Raw genomic sequence first — 26189 nt, 5'->3', positions numbered from 1 at the left:
CAATCATTTAAAGAAGAAAACATGGATTTGTTTTTGGCCATGTGATAAGAAGCTCCAGAATCAATGAGCCACTCATGAGAATGAGAAGAAGAAGATACATTTAGTGCATAGCCAGACCGAGATGTTTGACAACCACATGCAGAAAGTGCCATTCTTGAAGATGAAGTTGAAGTTGAAGATTGTTCCAAATGGATGTTATGCTTCTTCATTGCTGCTTCCAAGGCTTCCATCTTCTTAAAGCTTTTGGATTCTAAGTGGCCATCTTGATTACAGAAGTTGCAATGTCTATCAGTCTTCTTCCATTTGTTTTTATTTGTCTTATCATTTTGTTGAAAGGATTTTTCATTTTGAGGCGGAAATTGCTTACGACCCTATTTGTTTTAGGACCATTCCTTTTAGGATATGACTTCTTAGGATTCTTAAGATTTGGTTGTTGCTGGGCAGCTAATGCTTTCTTAGAAGAGTTTCCAAGATGAAGAAGACCAAGGTGTAAGAGTTGTTCTTGTTCTCTTATTAAAGAATCACAAAAGGAATCAAAGGAAGGGGACTTGTAGGTTTGTCCTTGGGAAATGAAGGCTTCTCTTGTAGAATGGAAGGTGGAAAAAAACACAGAATAGGATGGTATCAACTTAGTAAGAATGGAGTAGATAAGGCTACTATCTTCTTTCTTAACCTTAAAACCTTCCAAGAGAAGTCTAAGGGTCTTGAACTTGGACAAAAAATCTTCAATGCAAGAAAAATTATTGGGGTCCAATGTAAGCAATTCATTTTCAAGTTGATGGGCTTTAAGTTCATTTTTAATTCCAAAGACTTTAGTAATCTGTTTCATTGCTTCATCAGAAGTATCAAGTTCTGCAATATGGAATCTAAGATCTGGAGAAATAGACATCCCTATCAACCCACGTGCTTGGTCTTGCCTATTTTCCCATTTAGCTGCCTTGTCTTCATCTTTTGGTTTGGTCTCTTGGCCTGTGGCTATTCTGTAAAGACTTTTACTTCTAAGTAAATCCAAAATGTAGGACCACATTCTGGTATTTAGCAAAACATGGGAAGAACATTTAAAGAATGTTAAGCAGACACTAGATGTTTAAAAGAGAAAATTTTTATGTTAAACTCTTAAAATGTGAATTTGGAAAAAAATATTTGAATTATTTGGGACATATAGCAGGGGGTGGTGAATTGAAGATAGATCCCTCTAAGGCGGCAATCATTGTAAACTGGCCTAAACCCAAATCTGCTATAGAAGTTAGGAGCTTCTTAGGAGAAGCACAATATTGGAGAAAGTTCATTTCGAACTTTTCCTTAATTGTAGCTCCCTTGCATGCTTTAACAGGATTGAACAAGGTCTTTTAGTGGGCAGGCAAACAGCAGAAAGCCTTTGACACCTTGAAAGAAAAGATTAGTACAACACTAGTACAAGCATTGTCTGATCTTCAAAGACCATTTGAAATACAAATGGATGCCAGTGACTATGCCATGGGAGCAGTGTTGACACAGCACAGTAAACCCATATGTTATCATTCTGAGACATTTAATTATGCAGTAGTTAACTATCCTACATATGATAAAGAATTGTATGCATTAGTACAGAGTGTGAAAAAGTGGAAACATTACTTAATGGGCAAAGAGACAGTAATACATACTGATCATCAACCACTTCAATATCTACACTCCCAAACTAAGTTGCAGCAATCAAGACACTATATGTGGATGGGTTTTCTACAACAGTTTCATTTAGTCATCAGATATAAAATGGGCATACACACTAAAGTTGTAGATATGTTATCTAGACCCATTATAAATGCACCTACTATACTTAAGCATAATTCTGTGTTACATGAGAGCTACATTGAACAATATGCTCAAGATATAGATTTCAAAGATGTATATGCAACTTTAATTCAGGGCAAACGAGTAGAAGCATTGGATTATCATGTAAAGGACTAACTCCTATATCATTGTGGGAAGCTATGCATTCCACAAACTGAAAGAGTAAAGATAATTTGAGAAGCGCACACTTCTCTAATATCAGGTTACTTTGGGGTAAGTAAAATAGTTGCACAGCTGTAAAGATTTTGTTATTGGCTAAAAATGAATGAGACAGTTTCTAGATGTGTAAGAGGGTGTACTAGCAATAGAAAACTAGGCTTGTACACTCCATTACCAGTTCCTTCTAATCCTTGGGAAAGTGTTTTCATGGATTTTGTTGGAGGATTGCCTAAATCTAGGAAAGGTCATGATTATCTGTATGTTTTTGTGGATAGGTTCAGAAAAATATGTATTTTGATACCTTGTAATAAATAGATTATAGCTGAACAAACTGCAAAAATGTTCTTTCAACATGTATGGGTTCATTTTTGATTACCCACTTCCATTGTATCTGATCTAGACACCCGATTTGTGGCGAAGTTTTGGTCAAGTTTGTGGGAACTGATGGACAACAAATTGAAGAAAAGCATAGATTTCCATCCACAAACCGATGGCCAAACAGAAGTAGTCAACAGGACAGTGATCTGGTTGCTCATAGGATATTGCAGCAAACATCCTAAGCTTTGGGATGAACATTTGTGTTATGTTCAGCATGCTTACAACTGAGCAAAACATTCTTCTACACAGAGATCTCCTTTTGAGACCTATTTTGGTTTCACACCAAGGTCTCCTTTGGATTTTGTCTTTGGTAAAGACACCACAGTTGAGGGACACAGTGATGTGGAAAAGGTAACTAGGTTGATTGAACAAATCCAAGAGATCCACCAGGTAGTATAGGAACTACTGGAAAAGAGTCAAGCCAAGTACAAGGCAAGGCATGACAAGCATCGAATGGAGCATAGTTTCCAAGTTGGTGACCAAGTCTGGCTGTATATTAGCAAGGACAGAATGCAAGGTGAAGGTAAAAAGCTAAAGCCTATCAGGTATGGACCCTTCAAGATACTTGAGAAAATTGGTGAGAATGCTTTTTGCCTTGATCTACCAGCTTACATGCACATCTACTCAGTCGTGAATGCAGATTGCTTGAGATTATTTGAACCTTCACTAATTGAGGATCCTAAAGAGCAGAGTCAATTGCCTTCTATTGATGACCTGTTACCTGAATATCTTAATGAATTGCGGGAAGACACAGTTCTAGATAGGAAGGTAAGAACGACATGCAGGGGATATCTTAAGTATCTTAGAGTTGGGCTCAAGGGTTTGAAGCCGAGCAATGCAAAGTGGATAGAGATTGGACAAGTGAGACAATTGTACCCTCACTTAGTCAATGCTTGAAAATCAAATTTTGGTGGTCCAAAATATTTTTCAATGGGAAGGTCGTGATCCGAAAATGATCCATGAAAAATTATCAGAGTTCTATGATTGTATCAAATCATGACAGACTTCAAAAACTTGTGAGAGCTATCAGGAAGGACCTCTAGATGGTGGGAGTTTGTAGCCATCAAGGAATGACGAGGACCTCAGTTAAAGCACACTAATCGAGGCCCATGGAGATCGAGCAGAATGCAAATTAGCAGTTAGGAAGTCTGGATCAGAAAACAGAGGCCATTTCTGATGCGCTGGGAAAAACCCCTTGGGAACGAATAGTCCCGAGCACTCAATCACAAGGAAAGCTAAAAACCATGGGAAAAGCACTGAAATGACAGGTGAGTCCTGCACTCCAAAATTGGTGGAATATCGGAGCCATTTTGGGTGGTAAGCAGAATTGTCAGGAGACCCAACGATGCCATACAACGAACAACACGTGTCCAATGGATGAGAGAGAAAACCGCCTCTCATCGTGGGCTAACGTCAAAGCAAGTTGACCACGCGATAAGAGTGAACACCGTATGATCTGGGGGCTCCAGATCTAATGACGAAGATTGCACCCGATGAATGACCAGACCTAGAGGGAAAATAAGCTACAACATATAAAAGTTCGAAGTCTGATTGGACCGCTAAGTTGGAAAATGAATCATTATGCAGAGTAACCAAAATACCGAACTATTTGAAGAAGAGATGGCGTAGTTCGTGAAAGGACAAGTGCCCACTTCCCTGTGAGACGTTACACAGTGGTGATGACGCAGAGGCAGGGAATTCCAAGAGAACAGTAGCAGGTGATTTGAATAGGCAAAAGAGGATGCGAACAGTCAGAGGATGGATTGGCTTTAAGCCACGCATAGACAGAGAATAGAATAGGAGAGAAAAGAAGAAGGAGACAATGATACAGAGAAATTGAACAGAAAGTGAAGCAAACAATAGAGAGCAGAGCTGACCTAAGGTAGCATCGAGCAGATAGAACTAGGCTTGAGAGGTTCAAGTAATCCCTGAGAGGATATCTATCGGGAACTATGAACGAAATTGGACTCATCCCATTGAGACCAGTTGAGGTCAAGACTTGGTAAGGGGGAGTCTGTGCACTCTAGTGGCTTGGGGAATACAAGAACCACCCTACTAAGCATCATCTATTTCAGGAGACTCAAATCAAGCTCCTCATTGTAAAAACTTTGATTTAAAGACACAATAAAAAGACCACCACTAAAAGCTAGACTGGAGAGTAGCCCAGGAGGATTGGGTGAACTCCTTATTAATTTTTTGTGTTCTTGCATTTGCTTACTATGTTTCTCTTACTATTTTCCATTTTCCACTGTCTGTGTATTTTGCAATCTAATCAATTCATTGCCTAAGATAACATAAAAACACACTAGCACATGAGTCTGTAATACCTTCATTCATTAATTAAGTAACTGAGATCACTCACGAGTGATTTTCAGATCAAAAGAGTTGTGCGTCAGGTAATCCTTCTTCCAAACTAGTAGGTTCCTCTCCTGTCTCAATGTGCAATAAGTGATATGGTCCCGTGTTCAGGCACCTAGGCTTCACAACGACCTCAAAATCATATTCTTAGAATAATAAGAGCCACCTGCATATGCGGCCCCCCCAAAGCAGGCTTATTGACCAAGTATTTCAGCACGGAATGGTCTGTATACATCTTGAAGTGTCCCCCTAGCAAATAGTGTCAATATTTTTGGAGCACGTACACCATAGCCAATCCCTCGCATTCAGTGGTGGAATAGTTCTTTTCTTCTTTAGACAATCTACAACTCGTGAACGCGATAGGGTGATCCAAGCCCTCTCCACCCCCTTGTGTTAGTACCACTCCCAGCACTATACACAATGCATCAATGTGGAATGAAACTCCTTGTCCCATTTTGGGAAGACCAGGATCGGGGCAAAGGCCAATTTTTCTTTTAGTACATCCAGGCTCTTCATACAGTCATCATTCCAGCAGAACATGACATCTTTTTCCAACAGCTTCTCAATCGGCATGATGATCTGGGAATAGCTTTTGATGAACTTCTTGTAATACCCCATATGTCCTAGGGTAGTGCGCAGCTATTTAACACTCCGCGGTGCTTTCAAATTCAAAATTACCTCAATCTTCACGAGGTCTACCATCAGTCCCTGTTTGCAAACCACATGTCCCAACAGGTTCCCAAAGGGAATGAGGAACATACACTTCTTCAGGTTCAGCGCAATTTGGTGTCATTTTTAGGTATCTGGCATCAAGCGTAAGCTCTCTACATGGTGCTTAACCAATCCAAATACAATCCAATCATCCAGATAAACCCCCAAGAACTTGTGGATATATTTCTTGAATGCTGCAACAACTATGCGCAAAAATATGGTCGGCGCATTCTTCAACCCAAATGGTATAACAATGTATTGAAAGCAGCCCCACTCAGTCGCGAAGGTGGTCTTGCTCCTATCGTCTGCCACGATTTTGATCTGGTGGTACCCTGAGAACCCATCAGTAAAAGAATATGCTTCTTGCCTGCCGACATTTTCCAATACTTCATTATTTCCCATCAACAGAACCATTTGTTTTCTTTTTGAGGCCTAACCTAGGTTCAGAGTTAATTAGCCAAACATATCCCTATACTATTGGCCCTTTCGGCAATAGTCCGCGGAGCGCAAACTGAGGTCTCACCCGAGGTAGTATGGGGGGCTGTTGGAACCAGGTTTTCACACCATTGAGATGTTTGAGGGGTTGATGTGGGCCAACTGAGAGTCCCTTTACGTAGGTTACTTCACACTCTTCCTTGTCCTTCTCACCTTGACATATTCACCTATGTGTAGCTCCAACCTAGGGTTCTAGGGCTTTCGCGCTGCTGGAATAGCGATCTGTACTATTTCCCTAAGTCACCCCCATGAACATTACATATCTTCTTATAACAGTGAGTTATCTTCATGTAAATAGATGCCTTATATTATCTTTACTTATTCATAACATCCATATTATTTCGCACAGTGAATAAACAATAAACTTGCAATTCATACCCAATAATACATAAAACAGGAAAAGATACACAGAAATATGTGTTGGTACCAATTTATCACTGATTATTTTATGTAAAAACCCTCTTTTATTCATCATTTTCCTTTATTTAGCCTTTTAGTTTCCTCCATATTCCTTAGAAACGGATTGATATAATGTTATTTCCATTATTTTTATCTTGGAATTAATCTTAGGAATTCTTGCGTTAATATTGAAAATTTCCAAAAAATTACAAGTTGTTGTAACTTCCTGTAATGGCTCTATGGTTTGACATGTTGCAGGACAGGTTGGAAAATTCGAAGGCCTAGGGATTGATCCTAAATATACAAGGATGGTGGAATATCTATCCACTCTTGGACTTGAATATTATAGGTGGCCGGTCAAAACTAGTCAAACCTTGCATTTTAGTAGAAATTCCGGATTTTGTGAACATTATTTTGCTATTTTTGAGATTTTCCTCAAATTGAGGATCTGAACTAATTCGACCTCCTTTGATGTAATTGTTAGATTTCATTAAGATTATGAGGAGTACGAATAGCTTCCTCTTGTTGTGAAGATTTATGATAAATAATTCAAAAGGAGAATTATGTTGTTAGTTTTTGATACATGAAAAACTTGGGAACACAGTTTATGTATTTTTGATTTCCAGACTTGAATACAGAGATACAATGTTGGAGTCAATATTTATGTTTCAGATCGAGTAGTTTCCTTCATTTGAATTAGTCTAAGGTGTGCTTGCAGAATGTGGAGGGCCCCCATTACTGAGCTGGTACACTTTTCCTTGAATTTTCTTTTACAATTGCATAGATAGATATGATACTTAGAGTTTCCATTCAATTCATATGTTGCAAGTTTACAAAATTGGAAATTTTTAATTGAAGTGATCCATACCTTTTGTGAAAGAGTTCTTTAAGAAAACCTCAATTGATATTCATCTCGAAATTGATAATTGTGCTTTCTATTTCGTGTTTTTTTTATCTCATAGCTTGATTTATAGTTTGTTGTTCATTGGTTATGATTTGTAGTTGCAGAGCTCAATTGGTAGTTTGATGACTGAACCTCGTAAGAGGTTCCACTATTATTGATCTCCAAAGCTACATATTCCATTTACTGTTTTGTGTGATAAGTAATTAGGAATCTACTTTCCATATAGACAATTAGATTTGTTTCATTAAAGTAAATGCTTAAGTGTTAAAAAGGACAAAGAGAAACCTCTTGTAAAAGAACATTGTTGATTTTTCCACAGTAAGCTATCATTTAGAAACCAAATCCTTCTATACCTATATATATTAGACAATGCCTCTACGTGTACCTACGCAGGTTGACAAGGAAATTGAAGCCACGCCGTTGCCAGGGAGGTGCAACTAGGAAGAATTAGGAAAAACAAATCATCTAAAAAATCTCAAATAAACAAAACAACAAAAACATAGATTTAGTTTTAATTCTTTAAGCCATGATTCTTTATGTCTATACCTAGGGATGAAAAAGGAATATTCACAAAAACCCCCTTCCTAACAACTAACCCCCCACTGGGAGAAGAAACTTTAGAGAGGATTGAGTACACAACACCAACTAGAAAAGTTACTGTGGAAGAACTTGAGGAAAAACAAAGATCGGGCGAAAGACTTACTCTCGTTGAAAGACAAATCCTACTAGCTTATGAGGCAAAGAAAAGACATATACCCGAGTCTTCTACAGTAGGGAAGCTAAAAGAGAATAGTACAAGAATCCAACAACCTATCCTTCAATAGATTGTTCCTCAAGAATCAAAACATGAAGAAGAGATAGAAACCTTAGACAAGCCACATATCACAATGGTTGAAGAAGGAGGCTTAGCCAAAGGACCTACTGCAGAACAACTCAGAGAATATGATAGACTAATCGAAGAAAGGAGAAGATAAAGAGATCTTGAAAAAAAACAAAGAAATGATACTCTGTTTGTAGGAAATCAAAATCCACTAGAAGAAGAGGAATCAACATTTAAATTTCCAATTGAATATAGAGGAGAGTACATGGATGAGGAAATTAAAATGAAAAATATCTCACCTTCTGTATTACCAAAATTTTATGGTATGGCGTCTGAAGACCCTAATTCATTTTTTGTTTGAATTTGATATAGTATGCCGAACCTATGGAAATACAGATGATGCACATAGATTTCGACTTTTTCCTGCCACATTAAAAGCATCAGCACTTAGGTGGTTCCGGGGATCAGGTGAACACACAGTCACTGATTGAGATAACATGAGAAAAATATTTTTGAAAAAGTATCTACCTTACTGTTGATCAAAAGACTCTAAAGATGACATATTTAGAATGAATCAACAAGAAGATGAGACCTTAGAAGAATACTTGGAAATATTTTTATACAATTTGCAAGATCAAAACATAGAGCCATGTCTACTGATCTTATTTGAACAATATTTCTTAAGGGCATCCGGGAAGAATATCTAGATGACCTCAATCTCATGGGTTAAGGGGGCATTTCTAATTTACCTTTTGATGAGATTGTTGACTTGTGTCAGAAGTACTCCAGAAGTAGAGGATGAAATGGAAGAAGAGCTGCGACATCTAGAATCACTAAATTTGCCACGGGAAATATTGCCAGAGCTAAACTAGGCAATCTATTTGAAGATTTTAAAACAGACCTCTTAAGCACTTTGGGAAATCAAATAGACACTCTGAAAGCAAATAAAAGACAAGATGAACAAGAAAAACTGGTGTCTATATTTTGTCCTAAATGCCGAAAAAAACATGCTTTGAAAGAATTTCCTTTAGATAATGTTCAGGTCTATGGGTTTTGTACAGAAAATCATGACACTAATGACTGCTCTAAAATAAAAGTTTTGCAAAGTTATAATTTGGAAGCTAATGCAGAGATGGAGAACTTATATTTTTTGGGAGCTCAGAGACCATGGCAGCCAAGAAAAATTGGTTTAATCAGCAACAACAATCTTATCCACAATAGGGATGGAGAGGATATTCACATCCTCAGTAATTTCCTCAACAACCACCTCATCAATATTAGTAGTCATTTCCTCAACAACAATACTCTTAGCCATATCCACCACAGTACACACAAAAATACCCTTAGCAACCAATTGCTTATCAACAACAAAATCCTCAGCAAACATTACCTACACCTCCACTAATGAATCAACCACTACTACAATTACCATCTAATCAACCTCCTAAACCTACGCAGCTACCTGCTCAACCTGTAGCTAATCCAAATAATTGATGGGATAGGCCAGCATACAGTGTGGATGAGGGACCATCGTACCTAATTCTACCTTTGCAAAACATAGAACTTAGATGCAGTCAAACTCTTCACACAGAACCTTCACCTCCACTTGTTTCAATGAAATATAGTTTGAATAAAACTGATGAATACGAATTGCCAACACACACTAAACAAGATGATTTAGAACAAGGAAAAAAAATTAAGATAGTGTAGTCACCTCCTTTTCCTGAGCAGTTACTTCAACCAAAATTACCCACACCTCTGCCACAATTCGATGTTCTAGATGAGCTGAGGAATGTGTATGTAAAAATGCCATTGCTCCAGGAAATTAAGGATATTCCAATTTATACCAAAGTCATCAAAGAAATCTGTCTTAAAAAGCTTGCAAAGAAAATATTTAATCCACATACCATTCACGTTATTAGCAATTTAGTTGGTCGTATGTCAAATGTCATTTCTATGGAGAAATATGTTGACCCTAGTATACCTAGAGTTACAACAATCATCAACAAAACATCCATTCCAAATACTCTCATTGTTTTGAGAGCTGCAATAAATGTCATGACATTGGATACAATGAAAACCTTTCAGCTGAAAAATTTTATAGTCAACACCAATAGTTTTGGAATTAGCAGATCGCTCTAAAGTCATTCCTGAAGGGATACTGGAAGATATAATTGTTTCATTGGACTCTTGAGAGTATCTAGTTGATTTCATAGTTCTCTAGCCAAAGTCAAATTTAGGAGGACACCCTCTCATACTTGGCAGACCATGGTTGGAAACTGCTAATGCATTTATTGGGTGTAGATCGGGTAATATGATCATTTCCAAAGGAACAGGGAGAAAACAACTTACCTTATACCCATCATCCCAAGCTCTAGCAGTAACACATAACCTATGGCTTGATGATAAATACAGTGATAGGGAAGAAATAAAATATGTTTTAAGCATCAATCAAATTTACGATTTTAGGGAAGACAATAATGAAGATTTGGTACAAATGTTTATCTCTCAACCTGATGTTTCAAAGGAATTGAGAAATGCACAATACACAGCTACAGATCAAATATTGGAAAAGAGCTTTTAGGAAACTTGTACCATATATTCTCTGAAAACATTATTTGAAGATATCTTTCCAATCAAATCCGTTACAAACACACAAAGCAAGACTATAGAAATCAGCCCAGGAATAACACTGAACATTGGAGCATTTTTAAATTCATCTCAAGAACAGAAATTGCTTGATTTGCTGACCAAATATCAAAATGCATTTGCTTGGGACTACACTAACATGCAAGGAATTCACAAGGAAACTTGCACTCACCATATCTATACAGACACTAGCATTCGACCAATGATGCAACCACAGAGAAGGATGAACCCCATGATTTAAGAGATTGTAAGAGATGAATTGCAGAAGCTACTGAAAGTAAAGTTCATTTACCCCATCTCTGACAACGAGTGGGTATCTCCACTAGTGATAGTTCCCAAGAAAAATGGTAAGTTGCAAGTTTGTGTTGACTACAGAGAACTAAATAAAGCCACCCTTAAAGACTATTTTCCATTTTCATTTATTGACCAAGTTTTATACATTAGCTAGAAAAATATTGTTTTCCTTCCTGGATGGTTTTAGCGGTTACAATCAGATCAACATAGCTTTATAAGACCAAGACAAAACAACATTTACCTGTCCCTATATGCTTACAAATTTTTACCATTTGGTTTGTGCAATGCTCCAACCACATTTTAGAGAGCAGTATTAGCAATATTTTATGATCTGGTTCATGAATGTGTTGAAGTATATAAGGATGACTTTTTAATATATGGTGATTCCTTTAACCATTCTTTGCTAAATCTTGAGAAAGTTTTAAAACGATGTATAGAAACCAACTTGTCTTTAAGCAATGAAAAATTTTATATGATGTTGAATGAGGGAATAGTCTTAGGAAATCATGTTTCTTCCAAGGGAATCAATGTAGATCAAACCAAAATTCAAATTATTGTCAAATTGCCAATTCCAACAAATCAAAAATATGTAAGAAGCTTTCTTGGTTATGCAAGCTATTATAGGAGATTTATTGAAAACTTTAGTAAGATAGCTTTGCCTTTGTTTAAGATTCTTGCAAAATATGTATCTTTCAATTGGAATGATGCTTGTGAAAATGCTTTTGAGAAACTTAAAGAGACATTGTCCACAACTCCAGTTTTGAGGGGACCCAATTGGACTTCACCTTTTCACATCTCCACTGATGCATCTGATACAGTTGTAGGGGCTTCATTAGGGCAGAAATAAGATGCTTTAACTTATACCATTTACTTCATCACTAAAACTTTGACTCCTACTGAACTAAACTACACAGTAACTGAGAAGGAAATGCTTGCAATCATACATGTTGTGAACACATTTCGTCACTACATAACTGGTTATGAAGTCTTTGTTCACACTAACCACTCTGCCATTACATACTTAATGAACAAACCTATAACTAATGGTAGGATAACAAGATGGTTACTATTACTGCAGGAATTTAATCTCACAGTATTGGACATACCAGGGAAAGAGAACCAGGTAGCAGATTAACTTTCTAGACTACAAAATCCAGGTGAAGTTGTTCCAGTTGAAGATTTATTTCCTGATGAACATTTATTTGCAATTTCAATATTAACACCATGGTATGATGATTTATCTAATTACTTTTCCATAGGGAATATACCTCCATCATTCAGCTCAAAGGAGAAGAAAATATTGATCAAGGCAAAGTGCAAGATATTCATGGGTTAATGGAGAATTGTTTTATATTGGTTATGATTTAATTATTAGAAGATGTATCAGAGAGGATGAAATCATTGACATACTAAAATATTTTCATGATGAACCTTGTGGTGGCCATTTTACAACCAAGAGGACAACACACAAAATCTTTAGCCTTGGATACTATTGGCCATCAATTTTCAAATATTCAAAGAAGTATGTGAAAAGTTATGATAGCTACCAACGCATGGGCAGACTAACTACCTCAGATGAGATGCCACTACAGCCATAGGTACATCTAGGGCCATTTGAAAAATGGGATTTGGACTTTTTTTGGACCCATTAATCCACCTTCCAAGTGTAAAAAGTACATCTTAGTATGTACAGATTATGTGACAAAATGGGCAAAAGCAAAGGAACTTGTAAGGGAAACTAAGCAAACAGTAGTTAATTTCCTTTTTGAAGGAATCTCTTTTAGATATGGAGTGCCCAGGGAGATAGTAACAGACCAAGGGACTCAATTCACTTCTATATTGGTTCAAGACGTCACTGACAAGTACAAAATCAAACACAGAAGGAGTACACCCTACCATCCACAAGCCAATGGCCAAGTGGAATCTACAAACAAGACACTGGAAGGGATCATGACTAAAACAGTGGTAACAAACAAAAATGATTGGGTACATAAGCTCAATAAGGCACTCTAGGCTTATAGAATCACATAGAAAAACATAATAGGGTTTACACCTTATCAGCTAGTGTATGGCAAAGAAGTCATGCTACCAATAGAATTTCAAATACATACTTACAAATTGGCTGCAGATTTAGGCATTGATCTCTCTAAAGCACAGCAAGAAAGAATTATGAAATTGAATAAGTTGGATGAGATGAGACAACAAGCAGTATAAAGGACAACATTGATCCAGCAACAAACACAACTGTGGCACGATAAATTAATCAAGAAGAGGGAGTTTAAAGTTGGTGACTAGGCTCTAGTATTTGACTCCAAATTTAAAGATTATAAAGCCAAATTTACAACACATTGGATGGGCCCTTATGAAATTCTTGAAGTTCTCTGAAATCGATCCGTCAAAATTAGAACCATTAACCAAGAAGACCGAACATTTATAGTAAATGGGCACAGTCTAAAGATCTACCATAAACCTGTCAGCAAAGAAGATTTCATGAAAAAAGTGACACAACAAAATGAGGTTTAGATAGTACAGCAGTCTGTTGTGATGTCTATGCCTTAGTTGTTTTTCTACTTTAAATTTTAAAACAAAGTAATAAAAAAAATAAAATATAAAATATAAAAAACAATAACAATTTAGATGTGAAAACTAGACTCTGGCACACTCTAAACTCGATTTATTACAGGAAAACCAAGGAATTCACCAGTAAGATATCATTCTATTTCATTTGTATTTCAAAATAAAATATTTTGACTATTTGAATTTCAAATTGATGACTCGAGGACAATTCATATGATCAGCAGGGCAGGAGAAAAGTTTGAACTTTTTCATACTTTTTCATCTCCTTATTTTCATAATTTCATTACAGCAGAGGAAGGAATTTGTTTTACTTTCATTTCTTAGTGGAATTTTAAACAAAGGATTGGTGTTCATTATTTCTCAAGAAGGATTTGTTCAATATAAATTTAGAACACATCAGCAAAGGGACCTGTTGCTTGATAATTTTTTAGAAGGGACCTGTTAAGAAGAAGAAGACTGTATCATCAGATTATGTCATGCCTGTACACATCAAATAAGTCAAGCAGGGTTAAATTTCAACAAGAAAACATCTTAAGGCTGTAAAAAAATTTCATTTTAATACTTGAATTTATTTTATTAATTTCGAATTTTAAATAATGGTTAATGATATTTATTGATTTCAGTTTCTCAATCATTCAACCTATCCTATATCATATTCACTTAGCCTATCCTTCACTCAGCTGAATATCCTGATCCTTAAGCCTATACTCATTATTCTATCCCTATAGGATTTATTCCTACTCGTAAAAACTATCCATCCTAACCTATAGATCCTATTTCTTTATCCTATACATAACACTTCGATCCATAAGCCTATACTCCATTACATTAGTCAAATGTGCCAACAGATCCACTAAAACAAACCTAATCAGATCTAGTTAAACACAATCACATATCATACATTTCTAAGGTACAGGTTCAATGATTTAAATAGCCATCCAAATTTTTTCATGGTTCTTAACCAAATTGTTTTGACGAAATGCATATGTTATGATGAAACGTTTAGATGATGGTTGAAAAGGGTATTAAGGAAATATTATGACAAAATGTCATCATGATAGGGATCAACAGATAGTTTCAAGTAATTAAAGGAGAACATAATGATTCGTAGTTACTCATGATCTCACCTAGGGTTCATACCATGCCATTATACTGAAGCTCATCATTTATAAAAATTGAATGTGATTGTTCCTTATAACCATCGGGCTTATCATTACTGAGTATTGTGGTGTAGGAGAGGTTCATTACTATTAACATCATAGGAAAGGTTCATTAGTGTTGAATGATGTGTCTAAAGGTGAAGAGCTAATTAGTGAGTGTTTGATAAAGCTCGAAGGCATAGAAAATAATTTTCTCTGCTCCCAGAAACCCCAAATGCCTGAGAAACCCTCCTTGAGGTATGCATGAATTGTAATAAGGAGAGCTATAAGTATGTTGATAATGGAAATGTCAACATACAAGTCTTTAGGGAAAAATTACACAGGACCAACCAAGAATTGAGAAGGAGATTCCAATTTGAGGACAGCAGCCGTTTTCACTCTAGCAGAGAGGAGAAGTTCAAGGCATAAGAACAACATTCAGGTCAGTGTAGGACCAGGTAGTTTTTTTTCAAAACCCTTGGTCAATTCTTCTTACAGAGAAAGGTAAAAAGTAATATAATTCTCATGGAAAATAGAATATATCTGAAACAACTTGATATTTCTAAACTGCATAAAGACTGTGTATACATCCTTAGAGCAAAACAGTGGTTAGTTTTTCTGGAAACATTTAATGGACACAATAAGTTAATAACTAGGGAATTTGCTTCTTCTTTCACTGGAGAGAGAACCATAGTAGGGAACCATAGTGTTTTAGAGGATATAATTGCCCAAGCTATAGACATAAGTCCAGAGGGAGAGAAATATTTCAAAACCAAGAAGTTTAAAGGGAAATCCTGGACACATTTTGTACCTAGATCAAGGGTATCAGCAGTTAATTGGAAGACAGGAGTTCCTAGGAGTTGGCTTATTCATCCTTGGGATGAAATAGACTATGTGATTCAAAAATTCATAACATGTGAGGGTAGATACAGTATAGTGTATCTTTATCATATTAAATTGTTGATGCTTCTGAGGGGAGACTGTGTTATAATTTTACCATATTTTCTTCTGCAGAGTTTAACTAAGATGTCCAAAAATATACAAAAACGTAGAAGTAACATGGATAGGAGCTTATATCATTTTGGCTTGGTGAAAATTTTAATTTAATTTGAATTGCAAAATATAGGATTATCCTGGAAAATATTTCTAGTTTCTAAAGAATTTACAGCGGATGAAGAGGAACAATAAAGGCAACAAAATCTAGAATTATTGGTTGATGTGGATGATGTAGAAGAGGAATATTCAGGGCATAGACCTAATACCTTTTCTCCATCTAATATCAGTGTAAAAGCCAGAAAAATGGTAAGAGAACAAATTGAGGAAGCTGAGAAGGACAAGATTTTTACCACCTATAAAAGGAGGTCTAGAAAGACTAAATTTGGTCAAAAAGGGAAAACAGTGGAAGAATATGACATCTTACAGTAGCCTCAGTATGATAATATACAAGAATTGGAAACAAAGGGAAAGACAGAAGAACCACAGGAACAAAAATTCTCAGGCAAAAAGAAAAGGAAATTGGAAAGGAAAATTGAAAAATTGCAGCAACAACTTATGGAGTCTGAAATTCTGGAAAGAGTTGTGAATAAATAAAATGAAACCCTTAGAACAAAAAGTAAAAAGTTCCAGGATGAAAATGAGAAGTTGAAGAAGAAGGCAGGAAACTCCAAGCCTACAAGGTTTAGATTGGTAAGAGGGCCTATAAATTATACAAACAAAAGAAGGCCATCAAAACTAAATACCAAATTTTGAAAACTGAATATAAGGCCCAAATGAAAATCAATACTTTACTCCAGGCAGCAGAGGCAGAGGCAGAAGCAGAAGTAGGGGGAAGAGTTTGACAAGTTAGAATTCATTTTCATGAGGATATGCAAAGTCTTGTGTTTGGGGGAGATGTTGATACCAATTATGACTGATTATTTTATGTAAAACCCCTCTTTTATTCATTATTTTCCTTTATTTAACCTTTAAATTTCCTGCATATTCCTTAGAAACTAACTGATATAATGTTATTTCTATTATTCTTATCTTGGAATTAATCTTAGGAATTTTTGTGTTAAAATTGAAAATTTCCAGAAAATTACAAGTTGTTGTAACGACTCCATGGTTTGACATGTTGCAGGACAAGTTGGAAAATTTGAAGATCTGGGGATTGATCTTAAATGTAAAATGATGGTGGAATATCTATCCACTCTTGGATTTGAATATTATAGGTGGCCGGTCAACGCTGGTCAAACCCATCTATTTTAGCAGAAATTCCAGATTTTGTGAACATATTTTGCTATTTTTGAGATTTTTCTCAAATTTAGGATCTGAACTAATTCAACCTCCTTTGATGTAATTGTTAGGATTTCTTTAGGATTATGAGGAGTACAAATAGCTTCCTCTTATTGTTAATATTTATGATAAATAACTCAAAAGGAGAATTATGTAGTTTAGTTTTTGATACATGAAAAACTTGGGAATGCAATTTATGTATTTTTTATTTCCAGACTTGAATATAGAGATACAATGTTGGAGTCCATATTAATGTTTCAGATCCAGTGGTTTCCTTCATTTGAATTAGTCTAAGGTGTGCTTGCAAAGTGTGGAGGGCCCCCACTACAGAGCTAGTACACTTTTCCTTGAATTTTCTTTTACAATTGCATAGATAGATCTGATACTTAGAATTGTCATTCAATTCATATGCTGCAAGTTTACAAAATTTGAAATTGTTAATTGAACAGATCCATATCTGTGGTGAAAGATTTTTGTAAGAAAACCTCAATTGATATTCATCTCGAAATTGATAATTGTGCTTGATATTTCATGTTTTTTTTATCTCATAGCTTGATTTATAGTTTGTTGTTCATTGGTTATGATTTGTAGTTGTAGAGCTCAATTGGTATTTTGATGACTGAACCTTGTAATAGGTTCCAGTATTATTGATCTCCAAAGCTACATATTTCATTTGTTTTTTTGTGTGATAAGTAATTAGGACTCTGTTTCCATATAGACAATTACATTTGTTTCATTTAAGTAAATGCTTAAGTGTTAAAAAATACAAAGAGAAACCTCTTTTAAAAGAGCATTGTTGATTTTTCCACACTAAGCTATCATTTAGAAACAAAATCCTTCTAGATATATATATATATATATATATATATATATATATATATATATATATATATATATATATATATATATATATATATATATATATTAGATATTCCCTCTAAGTGTACCTACTTAGGTTGACAGAGAAATTGAAGCTTGATCTACATCAGTAAGTAAGGCCCAACAATATCGTAAAACTTCTCTTTTATTAATTCTTCCCATGGTTAAATACTCGACCTACCCTGCGCACTCAGATGCAAGCGTCCGCGCACTTAGCTGCGGACTACTAAGCCTTCTGCTACTCTATGACTCAAAGACATGACTTACACTTGAACCAATGCCTCTATTCCTTATTTTCCATCTATAGACTCTTCGATTCCCCCTTCTCTACACTTAGAGCCTCACTCTATGTATACAATCCCCTGGTCTGTGGACCATGGGTAGATCTTTCAAACCTACAGTACATTACAAAGAACAAGGCTGAACAACCCTATGACTCTATTATGACTTCGTGCTCCGCACCCATAAATCACCGAGTCTTTACAATGATATTAGTCAAAACTTTGGAACTAAGCCCAAAAACATGCCTTGGGGGGATTCCACGCCCAAAAATAGTTTTCTGGTTTACTTGTACATTTTCTTAAATAGCTTTCTGGTTCTGTTCATCTATGTTGTGCTTCAGTTTACTTCCATTTATGCCTTCTTTCATTTCACAGGTTAGTTAGGAGAAAAATATCACCATAAGGTTGTGCATAGGTGTTTCAACCTCATCTCCTCCCTCTAGGACCATGACTTGAGGAAGAGACACTTCAACAACCCCAAAAAACACAGGTTTCTACTTCTCGCATGAGCTATGGAGTTCGTTGTTTGATGTAGTTATTTGTTCACCCTCACTTCTCTTTTTCTGTCATTTTCCCTTTGAAACCTCCTTCAGCACATTATTCATTCATAAATTCCTCGTCATCTTATCCACAACAAACCTTCACAATCACCATTTGATTCATTATTTTCTCTAACTATTGCCTCGCATGAATTCTTCCACTTACTTTATGAACTTTAACTCCCCACTGTTGATCTACCTCGCTTGATCCATTGGCAATCGCGTAACCCGATCACTTTAGGTGCTTTAAACCCCCACCGTTGATCTACCTTGCCTGAGCTAATGGTTGTTCCTTCACCCGATTGCCAACAAAATTGGCAAATCCCCACCATTGATAAGCCCCGCCTAATCCAATGGCTATCGAGCAATCTCACGTAGATTAGTGCATGAGATTTATCCGCCCAAGAGCACGTGAGAAAAGTGGTTTTCTCATGCTACGTGTCAAGAATTAGCTAATCATGTGAAATTTTAAAATACAGCTTACTGCCTTGAGGGCGCGCAAGAAACTTCTTACCACTTTAGAAACCCACTCCATCATTTTTGAATGTTCCTTTTTCCCACGATACAATCTTCGTCTTCCATCTCTTGACTTCATCCACGCGATAAGATCTCATTTTTTCATCTCTCTATTAACCTCATCCGTCCATCTCTTTATTTCATCTGCACGATAAGATCTCAACCATTCATCTCTTTGTTACCCTGCCCATCCATCTCTTGGCTTAATCTCCACGATTAGATCTCAGCCATTCATCTCCTGCTAACCTCATTCGTCCATCCATTCACTTAATCTCCATGATTAGATCTCGGCCATTCACCTACTTTGTTACCTTGTCTGTCCATACATTCACTTAAGCCTTTGTGATATGATCTCCACCGTTCATCCTGTTCATTAACCCCATTCATCCATTTATTCACTTAAGCCCCACGATAATATCTCCACCGTTCATCTTGTTCATTAACCCCGTTCATCCATTTATTTGCTTAAAGCCTTGCGATAAGATCTCCACCGTCCATCTTCTATTCTTTGATCGATTTAGCGATCCCTATGTGCTACTGCATCCTTACATCCACTTCCCATTGATTTTGACCTCCGATTGATCATCCTCTTGAAAACCAATTTAGTTTAAGTTCCTTTGCTTACACCTTAGTATAGTTTAATTCTTTTTATTTCTGAAACTTAGATAGCAGCCTTAGGTTAGTGATTGTTTTAGCAATTCTGCTTAGCATAGTTTTTTAATTCGTTAGTTAGGTTATGGTGTGATTTTAGCATTTCATGTTGTTTTCTTCATTACTGCAGTAAAGTAACTCTCTCTTAGAATAGGTGTGCTCTTCTTCCATCAAATAATTAAGCTTCTTCTGACCCTATAGAAGTTTGGCTTGGAGCCCCTGGGGTCTCTTGCCAAATAAACAGTGAAAAAAGGAAGGACCTTCAATTCTACTTGTGCATATAGCAATGTCACTTCCAAGTTTGTACAAACCCTGAGTTGATAAGTAAAGTTGGTAGCCCTGGCAGTTGCAGCATTATTGTTGAAATACCTAGGCTCATCACTTTTTGGTGTCGTTGTCGGGGAGGTGTCTAAGTAGAAGTAATTACTGCTTTTCTTCTACTTATATTCTTGAACTTTCTTTTCTTCTACTTCTTATCCTCGGTTTTCTTCCATTAGTTTATTTCTGCAAAAGTAATCTAGTTTCTTTCTTTCTTTCATTTGTCATTATCTTCTTTCCTTTCCATTCTACAAGTACTTTCTACATTTAAATAAAATCTTACAAAAACCAACCCAAAAAAACATTTCCTTTCATGCCTCGTAGGAATAGGGACAATTCAGGGAAATTCTTGACAAATACCCCCTCTACATCCAACTGTCAACCTTCTCTCTTCTTCGGTGATTGTGAAGTGGATGAACCTTTAGGTGAGCAACCTTACATATTTTAAGAACCTACAAGGGAAAAAGAAGAAGAGGAACCCATTCTTATTGAACCAATGCATAGAAACCAAAATGACATGGGAGATAGAGAGAGAATTGAGAGTGCCTTCCCCATCAGGGAAACCAATGGGGACACTAAGATGAAGATTATAAACTCCTCTGCTCTACCTCATTTCCATGGCATGACTACAGAGGACCCTGACACTTTCCTATTTGATTTTTTTGTTATATGCTGAACCTATGACTATACATATGATGAGAAAAAGTTAAAACTATTCCCATCTACCCTTAAGGATGCAGCATTGCGCTAGTTCATGGGTTTACCTGGAGATAGCATCACAACTTGGGCTCAGATGCAACAAAATTCTAACAACAATATAGGGACTATTGTAGGTAAAAGAATACTAAAGAAGAGATTTTTGGGATGACCATAGTGCAGGATGAATCCCTAGAAGACTATGAAAAAGGTTCCAACTCAGTTACAATAGGGCCATGTGCACACTTAACCCTGAGTCACTAAAGCTGGTCCTACTTAGAGGAGTAAGGGAGGATCTTTTGGATACCTTACATATAATAGCAGAAGTATATGTCTACAAATTACCCTATGAGGATATTAAGACTGTCTTTAGAAACCATTTTAGGAAAGCTAGGAAAAAGGCTAGGGGAAGTCAACCTATGGCCAGTACATCATCCTCCAACTTAACCATAAAGGGTGAAATTGGAAATATACTAGAAGATTTCAAAAGAGATATGCTGCAAACCCTCACCTTGCAATTGGACACCATGATCATCAAAAGGAAGTAAGAGGAAGCAGAAAGAGCCTTTGCCATCTTTTGTCCTAAATGCACCAGGAGGCATCCTAGGAATGAATGCCCATTGAATTGTATTAAGGTTTGCTCAGTCTGTGAAGAAAACAACTCCACAGACAAGTGCCCTTCTTTACCTAGACTCAAATTTTTATATCAAGGAGATAAAGGGGTCACTGATCAACGTTGCTACATCAACCAAAGGATACCTCCTGGGCCTAGAAAATACCAGCAGGGTATGCAAGGGTCATCCCATGCATATTATAACCCCAACTAAACCACAACTATACCTTCTTAGGGATCCCCTACTCATCCTTCCTGGTCCACACCCCCTCCTTGGTCCTATGCATCTCAGTATCAATCCGAGCCAGCCAGCCAGTCATTTCAACCTTATGTTTAGCCACAACATCAGTGGAATACCCCACCCCAGTGGTGGAGGCCCCAATTCAACAATATTTGAGCCCTATTGCCTCCACCACCTACCCAACCAAAAATCCTGCACTCTGCTCCACCTAGGCAACCCCAGATGCCTACCCAGCCAAATCCTAACCCAAACAATAGGCAAGCTCAACAAGTATATAGTGGAGAGATATCATACCCAACTTATGTTGTAGAAATCTAGGAGATCAACCTAAGATCTATGAGAATTCTCCCAGACACCCAACCTTCCTCTCCACATAGGGAGGTTGAGGAAGAAAGAGAGGAAAGAAACCTTAAAGTAAATCCACCCTTTCCTGAGAGATTAACCCAACCACTCTAGCCTACCCTAGAAGAAACTGAACTTTTGGGAGAATTGAAAAATCTACGTGTAAATATCCCCCTTCTCTCAGCAATCAAAGGTGTTCCCATTTACAACAAGCTGATTAAGGAGAAGTGATTCAAGCATCCAGGAAGAAGAAAAAGGGATGCCCCCACCATTAATGTCATTGGGCAGTTGTTTGACTTAATGTTGGCGCATGTAATATGTCTAAAATATTTAGACCCTAGAAGCCCTATAGTAGATGTGCACATCAATGGCACCATTGTCCCACACACCTTGATTGATCATGGGGCTACCATTAATGTGATGACTGAGGACACCATGCTCTAGCTCAACCTCCAAGGGTCATTGAGAAAGACCACAACAATTCTGCAACTTGCAGACTCTTCCACAGTCACCCCTGAGGGAATTGTGGAGGATGTGATGGTCTCCATTGATTCCTGGGAGTACCCTTTAGATTTCATAGTTCTCCAGCCTAAGTCTAAGCGTACTGGTTACCCTCTCATCATTGGGAGGCCATGGTTAGTCACAGTTGATGCTTACATTAGTTGCAAAGCTGGGAATATGACCATCAAGAATGGGAATATGTCTAAACAGTTAGTCCTATGCCCTCCTTCTCAACCTACCCTAGATCATGATTTACCTTTATGGTTAGAGGAGGAGGAAGAAGACAGAGTTTATTCTGCCCAACTTTATACTTTGGAAGCAACCATAAAAGGAGGACAGAAAGATGAGGATGACTTAATTGAACACCTGCTCCAAAGTCCAACTCCTAGTTTATTACCATTAGAAGAAGTAAGGGAAGCCTAGAAAAATTATCCAATTGACTTATGCTTGGCCAAATCCAACCCACTCCATGTCAAAACCATATAATTTGGCCTAGAGAGAAATTTGAAAATTAATCCATCTCTTTCTGCTCTAGAAGAAGAAAAGCTATGCAACATGTTGAGAGAAATCCTAGAAGCCTTCACTTGGAGTTACAAGGAAATGAAGGGAGTACACCCTTCAATGTGTACACACCACATATATATCAAAGAAGGGTGCAAGCCAGTCAGGTAACCACAAAGGAGGATGAATCTAGCACTTAAAGACATAGTCAAATAAGAACTGCAAAAACTGCTAAATGTAGGATTCATTTACCCTATCTCAGACAGTGATTGGGTCTCTCCTTTAGTGCTAGTTCCCAAGAAAAATGGTAAGTGGAGTATTTGTGTTGATTATAGGGAGTTGAAGAAATCCAAAAAGAAGGATCATTTCCCCCTACCCTTCATTGACCAAGTGCTAGATGGCTTAGTAGGGAATAAGTTTTTTCATTCCTAGATGGATTCAATGGGTACAACCAAATCAAAATCTACCTAGAAGACCAGGATAAGACCACATTCACTTGTCCTTGGGGTAATTTTTCCTATAAGGTCCTTCCTTTTGGCCTATGAAATACTCCTGCCACTTTCCAGAGAGAAATCTTGAGTATTTTTGCTAAATTAGTACATGATGAAGTGGAAATCTATATGGATGATTTTACACCTTATGGCTCTGATTTACAAGAAGCCCTGACTAACCTAGGCAAAGTATTACAAAAATACATTGAAATGAATCTGTCTCTCAGTCCAGAAAAATGTGAATTCTTAATGAGTGAATGGATTGTGCTAGGTCATTCAATATCTCAGCAAGGACTGTGGGTGGACCCAAACAAAATAGAAATCATCCAAAGAGTCCCACATCCACAAAAGTAGAGAGATGTTAGGAGTTTCTTAGGGTTAGTTGGATATTACTGGAGGTTTATAAAGGACTTCAACAAGTTGGCCTCTCCTTTTTTTGGATCGTTGGCCAAAGATTCTGAGTTTATATGGTCAAAGACGTGTCAAGAGGCCTTAGACATCCTAAAGGGTAATTTAACCACTGCACCAATCCTTAGAGGCCCAAACTGGGCCCTCCATTTTCATATTCATGCTGATGCCTCAAGCAAAACCATAGGAGCAGCCTTAGGTCAGGGAGAGGCGAAATTTCCCTATGCCATCTATTTTACCAGTAAGAACCTGTCAAAGACTAAGCTAAACTATACTGTGACCGAAAGGGAACTCCTAGCTATTGTGCATTTATTCAACAAATTTAGGCATTACATTACAGGCTATCAAACATTTGTGCATACTGATCATGCTGCAGTTAAATATTTAATGAACAAGCCAGATGTAAATGCTAGAATTATAAGATGGTTGCTTTTGTTATAGCATTTTGATCTAACTATTGTTGATAAGCCTGGTAAGGAAAATGATGTTGTTGACTCTCTAGCTAGAATGAATCTACCTATAGGTGAAGAAGGAATGTTGGATGACTAGTTACCAAATGAGAATTTGTTTTCTATTTTAGTTCTCTCCCCGTGGTTTTCTGATATAGCAAACTATTTGGTATCATCACAGTTCCCAACAAACTTGCCCTCCAAAGAAAAGAGCAAGATAATCAGGAAAATCACCCCTTTCAACTAGACTGGGGGAAATCTATTCAAACTTGGCCCAGATCAAATCTTGAGAAGGTGTGTAAGGGAAGAGGAAGTTTTTGACATCCTTCTAACTTGTCATGATGGGCCTTGTGGAGGTCACTTTGCAGCAAAGAGGAAAACATTCAAAGTGTTGCAAGCAGGCTATTATTGGCCTACTCTTCATCAAGATGTGAAAAAATACATTAGTCAGTGTGATCGGTGCCAGAGGATCGTAAATCCTACTCCAAGAGATGAAATGTCCCTACAACCTCAAGTGACTTTCGAGCCATTTGACAAGTGGGGCATGGACCTCATTGGGCCTATCAACCCTCCTTCAAAGCAAAAACAGTACATCATTGTGTGCACTGATTATTTGACTAAGTGGGCTGAAACCAAGGCAATTAAGGTAGCAATAGAACAAAAGGTGGTTGTGTTCCTAAGGGAGAAGATATTCTACAAATTTGGGTACCCTAGAGAGCTAGTCATAGACCAAGGAAGCCAGTTTACCTCCACCATGATTGAAGAACTGCTCAGCCATCACAAAATCAAGCATAGGACCTCCACTCCTTATCATCCACAAGATAATGGGCAAGTGGAGGTGACCAACAGGGCACTGGAGAACATTTTAACCAAGTTAGTGAGCAACAGCAGGAAGGATTGGGCAGAGAGACTAGTTGAGGCCACTTGGGCCTATAATACAACATGGAAGACCACCAATGGATTTACACCCTATGAGCTGGTCTATGGGAAAAAGGATTTGCTATCCATTGAGTTTGAATATAACACATTGAGGATGGCAGCCCAACTATATTTGGATCTTAGTCATGCACAAAAAGAAAGATTATTACATTTAAATGGCTTGGATGAATTCGAAATGCAAACCCTCCTACATATAGAGATATTTGAGCTCCAGAGGAAGATCTGGCATGACAAGAACATCAAGGAGAAGAAATTTCAAGAAGGATACTGGGCATTGTTATATGATTCCAGGTTTAAATACTTCAAGGGCAAGCTAAGGACAAGGTGGCTCAGACCTTATATGGTGGAAAGATGCCATGACAATGGTTTAATGCAAATCATAACTATTGATGAAGAAGCCATTCCATTGCTAGTTAATGGACACCGATTGAAAATGTACAAGAGGAATTTATCACAACAAGAGTTCATTAACAATATAAATAAGACAGTGATGATGGTGGAGAAAGTTCCAGCTCCGCCCTCATCAGGTCACTGAAAAAAGAGAAAAAGGAATAAGTATTTAGGTGAAAACCTCTCTGAGGAAGGCTAGGTGTTTTTAATATATATATATATATATATATATATATATATATATATATATATATATATATATATATGTGTGTGTGTGTGTGTGTGTATGTATATATATAATAAAAGAAAAAAAAATAATTGCTATGTGCAGATGGGTGAGAAAGACAACTTAGGAGCAAAGAGAAGATCCAAAGGGAATCCTGCCTCACATATATTTCATCTCCTCCACTCCTTACCATGCATCCCTCCATCAATTATATTGTTGTT

Source organism: Pinus tabuliformis, chromosome 2_2, assembly GCF_031772625.1.
Source record: "Pinus tabuliformis cultivar Carrire ecotype Pingquan chromosome 2_2, CPIR1, whole genome shotgun sequence".
Classification (NCBI taxonomy): Eukaryota; Viridiplantae; Streptophyta; class Pinopsida; order Pinales; family Pinaceae; genus Pinus; species Pinus tabuliformis.
This window is presented reverse-complemented; position numbering follows the sequence as displayed.